At 40.1% G+C, this 9,891-nt stretch overlaps 1 long non-coding RNA gene across 1 annotated transcript; it reads right to left on the reverse strand.

Annotated features, from left to right (window-relative positions):
* Positions 1-3,694: 3,694 nt before the first annotated feature.
* On the reverse strand, positions 3,695-5,121 carry LOC132402493 (uncharacterized). The gene is made up of 3 exons (XR_009514927.1): positions 4,988-5,121; positions 4,662-4,889; positions 3,695-4,208 (listed from the first exon to the last, which is right to left on the reverse strand). It is a non-coding gene; the product is annotated as an uncharacterized LOC132402493 (long non-coding RNA).
* Positions 5,122-9,891: the final 4,770 nt, after the last annotated feature.

The raw sequence follows: 9,891 nt of genomic DNA on the forward strand, positions 1-9,891 counted from the left end.
TAATCCGTCCTGCCTGAGCACTGTTGTAACATTTTCCCTGACTAGCAATGCTACCCGCACCCCCACCCTTCATCCCTCTGCCTCTATCACATCTAAAACATTGGAACCCTGGAACATTAAGCTGCCAGTCCTGCCCCTCCTGTAGCCAAGTTTCACTAATGGCTACAATGTTATAATTCCACGTGTCGATCCATGCCCTCAGCCTTCCCCACAATACTCCTCGCATTGAAATAGAGACACCTCAGAAGATTATTACCACCACACACAACCCTTCTATTTGTGACTTTGCATGAAACTTTATCATTTATTTTCACCCCTGCTCCACTATCTGCTCTGGCACTCTGGTCCCCATCCCCCTGCAAAACTAGTTTAAACCCCCCCCCCCTTCCCAATAGCACTAACAAACCTCCCTGCAAGGATATTGGTCCCCCTAAAGTTCAGGTGTAATCCATCTCTCTTGTACAGGTCCCACCTGCCCCAGAAGAGGTCCCAATGATCCTGAAATCTGAAACCCTGCCCCCTACACCAGTTCCTCAGCCACGTGTTCATCCGCCAGATCATCCTACTCTTACCCTCACTGGCACGTGGCACAGGTAGCAATCCTGAGATTACCACCCTTGAGGTCCTGCTTTTTAACTTCCTACCAAGTTCTCTACACTCACTCTTCAGGACCTCCTCACTCTTTCTTCCTACGTCATTGGTACCGATGTGTACCATGACATCTGGCTGCTCACCCTCCTATTTCAGAATGCTGTGCATGCGATCAGAGACATCCCTGACCCTGGCACCCAGGAGGTGACAAACCATCTGGGAGCCTCTGTCACAACCAGAGAACCTCCTGTCTGTACCTCTAACTATCGAGTCCCCTATCACTACTACTCCCTTCTTCTCCCCCCACCCCCCCCCCCCCCTTTCTGCACTGCAGAACCAGACTCAGTGTCAGAGATCCAGCTGCCGCAGCTTGTCCCAGGTAAGTCATCCCCCTCCAACAGTATCCAATCGGTATACCTGTTGAGGGGAACAGCCACAGGGGAGCCCTGCTCTGCCTGCCCTTTCTCCTTCCCTCACCTGACGGTAACCCAATTACCTGTGTTCTGCTCCTTTGGCGTAACTACCTCCCTGAAACTACTATTTATAAACTTCTCATTCTCCCTAATGATCCGGAGGTCATCCAGCTCTTGCTCCAGTTCCCTAACGCAGTTTGTTAGGAGCTGCATCTGGATGCACTCCTTGCAGGTGGCATTGTCAGGGACACCAGAGGTCTCCCTGACTTCCCACGTCCTGCAAGAGGAGCATTCCAACATCCTGTCTGGCATTCTCTGTACTCTAAACAAACAAAACTTACCTACTGTTTGGGTGCTGTAATGAAAGCCTGATCATTCGAGCTGAAAGAGCTCCAAGATCCAAGTTCAGCTTCTGCTCATGTGAGCTTGAACTGCTCCAATCGAGAGCCTGGATGACGATGTTCTCTGCACTCTCTCTGTAACTGCATCACTATATTCTTCAATCTGTTCACTTTTTCTCTTGCCTTAATGTAATAATGTATAGCGTAATCCGCAATGCTGAAGTTTGTCAATGTATCTTGGTACATTTGACAATAACAAACCAACACAATAAGGGTTTATAGAATGTCATTGCAGTCCCATGAAAATTATTAGATGTGAGATGAAATTTTCTTTACAAGAGTATTAAGTAGATAGCAAACAATGGGTAATTGCAAATATATCACCAAAGCCAAGCCAATGATATCTCCAGTCATAATCATTGCAACAGAGAAACGAGCTTTGGTGAGATGCTGCATGCTTTGAAAATTTAGGCAATTCTGTTTTTTTTCCATATTTGTCCAACATTGTTCCCCTTTTTTTAAATTTTTGAAACTTTTTCGTTTGATTTTTCAGATTGGATAACTATATATTTTTGGACATACCCTACTCAGCTAGAAAACAATCACCCTGTACAGAGCAGCATTGCATAAGTGAAAGAGCAAAGGAAAAGCTGTAACGAGTAAAGCAGATCAATGACGTTTCTAAACTTCAAATGATGCTGAAAAGTCTCCATTAGCATGACAAGAGAGAGAAACAACAGGAAGTAGCTAAATATGACCATGAAGATTATAACAAAGTTCTGACTTCTGATCATGTAAGCCATCAACATGAAGGCGAAGCCTCCACTGGAGGAATGAGATGAACAGGAGGAGCTGAGTCTGGAGCATCTAAGCTGTCTGCTGACAGGGCAGTGTGAAAAGGCGAACAGAACAATGTCCAATTCCATCAAAATGTCACAACTGGAGAGAAACCTTCCATTGTGTTATAGTAATTTTAACAACGAGAAGTGAATGCGACCCTACAGTGTATTCCACGGACATATAAAGAGTTGCACCCATAGTTAATGGAAATTATTTGAGACTTTTGAGTTTGGCTGCTCGATCTGTTCTGTTTTTGGCAGTTTGTATTGTCACTGTTTGACAAAGTACACCTGTTGCCAAGTCCTGGTAAAGAACTAATGAATTTAATTTGACACAAAATCAAACACACAACAGTGGCAGCTTTGATGGATTCATGTCGATCAGGTGACTTTTTGCTAATTCATTGAGGGAAACTACAAACTGAATTATTGAATCTGAGCCATAAATGAATCATGTATGTGCAAGACATGCTGAATGCCGACTTACATTGGCGATTAAATGACTTTGGACATCCCTAGTTGCCATAGATGATCGAATGACAATGCAATAACATATCAGGAACGCACAGTGGTCTGCAAGGATATGACAAAACTAATTTAACTACTATATTCTTTAAATTCCGACCATTCTTTAAATTCAGTGGGAGTTAAAAATATGAACAACAGCCGCACAAATGTTATTAATACTTTTTTTTAAACTTTCACTGTCACTAAATGCATTCTTCACTACATCCACACATCAACGGTAGCAGATTTTCCATAATGAATGTAGCGAATCATCCATGACACTTAAAGTCTGTCAGACTTGAAATTGAGCAATTGCAAAGATTCCATGAGAGCCCAGTGTCAAAGCCATTCAAAAAGCCTTGGAAAACCTGTCAAATACTGTGAACCTGACACCAAGATGAAACAACTGGAAACCACCTTCTGGAACATCAGTGGTTTACAATGATTAGATTGCAGCTGCAGAGAAATGACAGTAGCCTTTTATTGCACTGGCCTGAATCATTCGTGTGCTCCCATCTGGGAAGAATTCTGAAATTCTGAATATGCTGCTGAAAGCACAGCTTGTTTCACAAAATTATCAGTTATATGTTTCGTACCTGAAAAAAGTGGTAGACAGGCTAAGCTGAGACTTAAATAATGTTATGATTTGTAACTTCAAAACATTAAACTAATTCAAGGAAGACACAAGAGTCTGAAATATAGGTATAACTTCATCTTTACTTTTAGCAAGTTCTGGACGTATCACATGGTAGTGTGATGACATATGTAATTAACATATTACATATAACCTGTTATTAATTGTTTCAAAAAGAATGCATAATCAACTATGAACAAGATTAATCAAATACTATTGAAATATTAAATACACATCAGTCCTCACTGCTTAGCTATAAACATTAACTCAATAGAGAATGCATCTCAACTATATTCACAGTATATTACATAACACAACTATATACAGACATTCACAGTATAGTTAACTTTTAAATTTTCCCGTCCAGGCTTAAGTATTTAATCACTGTGGAGGATTTCTTGCTCTTGAGAGATAATGTAATTCCTGACGAGGGAGACCCCTCTGCTTGGCAGGTGAGACTTGAAACAATCCCAGGTTCTGATGCCTCCTCCATGGTGGTTGTAGGTGTTGAATCTGAAAGGGTGCAGGTAGTAGTTCTAACAGCTCTGGACAACTTTCTTCTCCTTTTCCCTGTCTAGGTCTACTTCAATCCCTTTCTTTTTCTTTCTCATGTTCCCTCTCTCCTTCTCTTCCTTTCTTTTTATTATTGTTTTGTGCATCTTGATCTTGGGAAAATGCAATTAGTTCACTGGAGTGTTTTCTTATTAATGCTACTTTTACAAACTGATCTCTCCTTTTAGTTTCCTCATCCACAACACCATCTGACAAATCCTGTTTTTCTATCTCCATTCACTCTTTTCTTTTCGGCCTTCCATTCATCCAGTTGGACTTTGGTCTTTACATCTACTTTTACAAGTAGCGTTTTGTCTCCCACTTGAAGTTCCTGCAACAATCAAGTCAAGTTTAATTGTCATTCAAACCATGCATGAACGTAGTTGAATGAGACTGCATTCCTCGGGGTCCAAGGTGCAAAAAAATGTACACGTGCATTCAAAATAGTGCATGAGATTAAAATAAAAGAACATATTCATGCAGGAAAACATATTTGGAGTCCAAGATCCTGAGCAACAAATTCCGCAAATTGATGGTTCCCAATCGTCCAGCCTGTAATTCCACTGGTCCAATCCCAGGGGGCAGCACTGACAGGAAAGACCACCCCCAAATGAGCACAGAGGCCTCTGACGCCTCCTCGGACCACAGCAGCAGGCAAGCCCACAGTGGTGGGCCTGCTGACTCCCTTCCTGAACCTCCACCAAACAAGGGAACCAGGGATGGGATAATTAATGTTCAACAGGATCTTACAATCACAAAAGAAATGTCCAAGACAGTCACTCACGGTTTCATTGCACGCCACCTTTGCACACCAACTCCAGTGCCCTCGAGTGGCAGGCAGAAGCACAGTCTCCAAACCCAGTCTGGCTCCTCCTGTGGCCCAGTGGATAGTCGCCCCTTCTCTAAACCACAGGCCAGCCCCTCTGACACCCTGGCTGGCTACTCTGAACACCGAGCAGCTCACTGATGCAATAGGTCTGCTGTCCCTGTAGTTATTGGAGTCTAGTATAGTCTTATGAAAAAAGAAACACATTTTTAACAAAGAAAACAAACCTTAATGCATGCAAAGTAGATTCTGGTTCCTTATACTCACAAAAGCCGAATGCTTACAACTTTCCTGAAGCTTGTTGATTCTCTTCCAGTTTAAAACCAAGCCACATTTCACAAGTAACTGCCTGATTAACATATCAGATGTTTTCTCAGATACATTGCCTATGAAAACTTGTAATCAGACCACTGCTTTCATCACTTTCACAATTCTTCTGAGCAGCAAGGTCCTTCCTAGATCCAATGTGCTTTCCAATCAGAAGCACAGGGGGTGGCAGCAATACCTGTTTGCCCTCTGCTGGACAAAGATTTATGGTGTTCAGCGTGGCAACAACTGTGGCATCATCCAGTTCTTAATTCACTCTCTTTTAGCTTCATTGCAGGGAATGTGGCATGAGAACAGTGGATGAATCTCCAATCAATTTATAGTTATCTCAGCCACTCACATCCCCACAAAGCTGGTCCTTCTGTTTTTTCACACACAAGCTCATCGTGGCTTGTTGGTTGTTGTATTTCACAGTTACGAATGTCATTCCCACAGGAGTTATCCTTTCTCCAGTCTAAGTTCTTCATTGGATATCTGCAGGCTTCAGTTCAGTATCTTTGAAGTGCCATTCAGACTCATTTTGTGGAACGACTGAAACAGCTGAACTAGTGTCAAATATCATTTTAATTAATTTGCCATTCACTTTTGCTGTAAGCCACTTTCATTTGTGATTGCAACTGTGTCTCTGCGTTTGCCATTGAAACAGCAAATTCCACAAACTAAACAATCTTAGTGAATCATTAAGTCCATTACCAAACTGATGATGTTCAGACTTCAATTCAGCTCTGTACTTTGAAACAGAATCCCCTTCTTTTTAGTTCTGCTTATGAAACCTAAAGTGTTCTGCAATCAACAATGGCTTCGGTTCTAAGTGTTCCTGCATTACTTTTACAACAGCAGTGAAGCTTGTTTCTAATGGTTTGGTTGGAGCAGTTAAACTTCAAAGCAAACTGTATTCCTTTAAATTCAAAGAATTCAGCAAAATTGATGCTCACTTCTCATTGGTTACTTCATTTGCTTCAAAATACTGTTCCAATAGTTCAGTATACGCGAGGCAATTACCAGTTGTGTAATCAAACTCAATCTGTCCAATGTAGCCAGCCACTTCTTTTTTTTTAAAAAAAAGGATTATTATAAACTTATGAACCCTGAATTTTTCTGTTCTAGCCCTTTTTTAAGTCCGATCGTGTCTGTCCTTTTGAAGAAAATGTGCCACTCTGCATTGTTGTTTCTCGCTGTATTTTTTCGTTCAAATGTCTCGCTGTGCTTTAATAGTTTGATAGCCATGTCAAATTTGTTTTAAAATACCTTGTCACCAATGTAACGTTTTGTAACTTCAACACAATAAACTAATTCAAGGAAGACAAAGGAGTCCAAAATATGGATGTAACTTTGTCTTAATCTTCATGAGATGTGGACATATCACATGGTAGTATGAAGATCTATGCAAATAATACATTATTACATTTAACCCATAGCTACCTGTTTAAATGAACATGACTGCTTAATCAAGACTAGTCTTGATCACTTAATCTTGTACAAGATTACTCAAGTATTATTGAAATATTAAATACACAACAAAGAAGGCAGAAATCTTTCATTTAGACCATGTTAGAGTTGACCAGTTAATAAGTTGTCTTCATCACCAACTGAATATCTATAAGATTATGGATGAATGCTTTCAAGCAGCATGTCAGTGCAACTTGTTGGACATTACCAATATTTGCAAGTGTGTCACTGAGTTTGCTACAGTTTACCCCTCTCTCTTGAGATAGAACTTCCCTGATGAACTCAGACAATTCAAGCTCATTGTACAGAAAGCTCAACACCACGCAGAGCAAAATGATTTGCCTTATTTGTCCTTCTTCAACCACCATATATATTCATTCCCTTCACGATGAGTGTGTAGCTATTTCTGTGTGTCTATTCTACAGAATACACTGCAGTTATCTACCTATGCTACTCTGACAAAAACTCCCAAAACTTTATCATCAGGGCTGCTAAGAGCTTCAGAGAGCAAGGGGTATCACAACCAGAAGATTCTCTTCCAAGTCACGCACTGATGTTAGTTGTAAATATCAAAGGCCATTCCCAGGCAGTGAACAGGTTAAAATGTTATAAATATCCAGAAATTAATTTTGTCTAGAAATTGGCAAATGAAACAAAAACCAAAAAAAAACACAAGATATGGTAAGCAAATGTCCACAATATTGTAATCAAAAGCATATAAGAAAGAACAATTACTAAAAGTGGAGAGAGAAGGAACTAGCTCTATGGTTTGTAGAAATGAATGTATGTATAGACAGAGCTTTGAATGTAATGATATTATGGGATATCACTTGTATGCATTGGTGTCCATAAATCAGGCAGAATGGGGATGAGAAAATGAAGGTATCTTAAATAACAAAGAGTTTGATTGAAGATTTATGTACAATGATTGACCTTTGAAATTTTCAGAAGAGCCGCCAATGAGTGCTTCTCAGAACACATACGTGTATGAGTCTTATAGCCTTAGCTCTATCAGCCTCTAGGCTCGACTATTTAATTAATGTCCTGGCCAGTTCCTTCCACTTTATGTAAACATGCTTATTCAAGTCTCTGGCATCCATATCTTAACTCAAGCCAAGGCTTGCTCAGCCAGCACCACTGTGCTTCCTGACTAATGAAATTGCCATGTCCAAAAATACCTTCATTTACAAATCTTTATTTCCTGTTTTTAAATCCCTTCGTTACCTCAACTTTCTGAACCTTCGCAACCTTGCCCAGCTCTTTGAAACCTTTGATCTCTTTAGATAGTACTTCAGTGTTGGGAGAATGTTGGGATGGGGTGGGATGAAGGGAGTTGTATGAATATTTCAGCAGACATAATGAATATGAAAATCTTGCATCTTGCACATCCTCTATTGTTATTGTTCTACATTTAAACAGCAGCGATCATTCTGGCTGGTTGCAACACAGACTGCTTTGGAGCCTTCAGATCTCAGGTTTGCAAGGAGCTGCAGAGCGCTCCATCACAGACACAATCTTCCTTGCTATCAAAGACATCTTCAAGAGGCAGTGCCTCAAGAAGACAGCATCCATCATTAAAGACCTTCACCATCCAGGTCGTGCCCTCTTCACTTTACTACTGGGGGAAGAGGAACAGGAGCCTGAAGAATGTTTTAAGAACAGCTTCTTCCCCTCTGTCAACAGATTTCTGAACTTTCCACGATTGCTACCTAATTGTTCATCTTGTCCACAATTTATTTATTTTTGGAACATATGCATTGCACTGCATTGCAGCTGCAAAATATCAAATGTCATTGTGTATATTAGTAACAATAAACTTAATTCTGATTCTGATGTTTTCAACTAGTTTGGTCTAAGGTCTGAAATTCCCCCTATAAATCTCTTCCTTTAAAATCTCCCTTAACACTTACTTTTGGTCAAACAGTTGGTCATCTATCCTGATATCTCTCCCTCCAAAATATTTATTGCTAATGTTCCAGTAAAATACTTCATGGTGTTTGGTTTTGTTAACATGATTCTCATCAATCTCTTGTGCTATTTCAGTGCAGTTTGAGATGATATTTACGAAACACTGCATTGCATTTATTAATTAAATTCATGCTCACTTTTATCAGTAATTTATTAGCAAGCTTGTCAATGCTGGAGAATGAATCATTATTCTGTATTTAGTGAAAATAATGTATTATGTATAAAATATCCCAGAACACTTTTGTGAAAAATTGTGAATGCCTTTACTGTTATCCTGACCAACATTCTTGCTGCACATAAATTAGCTATTGGTTGTACTAACTTTTCAACAATTATGATCAATTATGATTAAAAATAAGTAATGATTCAAAAAGCACTTTATAATATGCTTATTATTTGAAAGGTGCTGTATAAAAGTAAATTATTTCATATTGAGCCTTCCTTACCAGCCTTACTGCAAGGTTCAAAGGTTCATTTTATTTTCAAAGTATGTTTGGAGTATACAGCTCTGAGATTTATCTTCTCCAGATAACAAAGAACAGCCCGCCCCACAGAAAACAGCAGCTAGAATACCAGAACTCAAACCCCCAACCCGCTCCTCACAAAACAATCCAATCAGATCACCCACATGGAAGAACGTCAAACCCCCTCACTCACACAGAAAACTAATATATCGCCCAGCCGGAAAACAGCAGACTCCAAACCCCTACATGCCAATTGGCAGCAAAATAGAGAAAACAGAAAATTGAAGGCGACCAATATGAACTACACTTAGTTTGAACTACAGTCCTCACCAATAATCAAATAAGTCTCAATTTCGATAACATCCTCCTATAGCATCACATCTTTTAGTGCTGCACAAGTACTCATTGGAGGATCAGAGGTGGAGAGGGTCAGTAACTTTAAATTCCTGGGTTTCATCATCTCACAGGACCTGTCCCAGACCCATCATATAAATGTAATTGCGAAGACAGCACAACAGCACCTCTACTTCCTCAGGAGTCTGCAGAGATTCAACATGTCATCAGAAACCTTGGCAAACTTCTATAGATGTGTGATGGAAAGTGTGCTGACTGGTGCATTACTGCCTGGTATGGGATCACCAGTGACTTTGTGCGGAAAATCCTACCAAAGACAGTGGATTTAGCCCAGTACATCACCGGTAAAGTTCTCCCAGCCATGCACTCTGATAATAAATTTTACTTTGAACTTTTTTGAATTTTAATCTTTCCAATGTAGCCAGCCATTGCTGCTGTTTTTAATGATTATTAAAACCCGATGCACATTGTTCATGAACCTGTGAATTCTTCCATTTTCTGCCTTTTTTAAAACTCTACTGTCTCTGCATGTGCTGCACTCCTCTGCTTTTCTAAATTCAACTGTGTTTCGCTGCACTGCGACTGGTAGGTAGCCGCCTCAGGTTTGTGTTAAAAATACCTCATCA

The sequence above is a fragment of the Hypanus sabinus genome, chromosome 12 (assembly GCF_030144855.1).
Source record: "Hypanus sabinus isolate sHypSab1 chromosome 12, sHypSab1.hap1, whole genome shotgun sequence".
NCBI classification, from domain to species: domain Eukaryota; kingdom Metazoa; phylum Chordata; class Chondrichthyes; order Myliobatiformes; family Dasyatidae; genus Hypanus; species Hypanus sabinus.